Source organism: Carlito syrichta, unplaced genomic scaffold, assembly GCF_000164805.1.
Source record: "Carlito syrichta isolate Samal-C Ts95f unplaced genomic scaffold, Tarsius_syrichta-2.0.1 Scaffold111524, whole genome shotgun sequence".
Lineage (NCBI taxonomy): Eukaryota > Metazoa > Chordata > Mammalia > Primates > Tarsiidae > Carlito > Carlito syrichta.
In genome coordinates this window covers 13,605-14,710 of record NW_007055620.1, presented here as the reverse complement: position 1 = coordinate 14,710, position 1,106 = coordinate 13,605, and positions in this window count along the sequence as shown.

Here is a 1,106-nt window from a genome sequence, read left to right as displayed (position 1 = left end):
TCAGCTGGGGTCACACCCTGGGGTGAGGCCTTCAGGGGCAGGCAGAAGGATCCACACCCTGAAAGGGGCAGACAACGGCCCTCTGCCGGACAGCGCGCCGGGTGAGGAGCGGGGAGGCTGCCGGAGGGGCAGGCTTGCAGGGGTCCGTCCTGCAGAGGTCATGGTGGGGGGGTTGGGCGACCGAGGAGGAGGCGGGATGGCAGGAAGCCGGCACAGTGGCGGCCGCCACCCGGGGCAGCCAGTGCCGGGAAACCAGGTCCCGGCGGCCGCGCAAGCTGTTGTTCCTCTCTCAAGAAGGCCCGGCCCTGGCAAATAAACGCCAGCCGGTGTGGCAGGCAGGCTGGAGGGGCCGCAGCCCGTGCCTGCCCGGGGGGAGGGTGACCAGGGCAGCGCAGAGCGGGCACCCAGACACAGGCACCCGGGGACGGCCTCGGAGGGACAGCTCAAGCCCGGCCTGGGCTCGCTTCCCCCAGCCCACGCAGTGTGGTAGGGAGTGCAGGGGGTCTCCTGACTCGCCAAGCGAGAGCCCAGCTTGGGGCCCGGCGCCGCCTCCCCCCACCCCTCACCCCCTCCGGCACTCACATCCGAGGCCCTGCTGCCTCCTGGTGGCCCCATCCCGGTCCTGCGAGTCTGAAAGGCCCGGGGCATTGACCGGAGGGCGCGCTGCTCCATCAGGACAGGCCCCCGGTGGAGTGTTGGGACCCCAGTCCCAGGAGATATGAGTGGCACAGAGGACTCCCCAGGCCGCCGCCTTCCTGCGTCTCAAGGCGAAGGGCAGGAGCGTGGTCCCCTTCAAGGAGCTGCCAGCAGCCGGGAAGACCAGCTGTGTGTGAGGGGCAAGGAGGGGCCTTACCAAAGTGCCCACCGGTCTCTACACTTGGTTTTTTGAGGACGGTACTTTTTTTCTTTTTTTTTGAGTTGGAGTCTCACTCTGTCACCCAGACAGGAGTGCAGTGGCCGCTCCTGGCCACCGCAGCCTCACCTGCTGGGCTCCGGCGATCCTTCCGCCTCAGCCTTCCGAGTAGCTGGACTACAGGCAGGCGCTACCACGCCCGGCTGATTTTTTGATTTATTGTAGAGATGAGGTTTCGCCTGCCCAGGCGGGT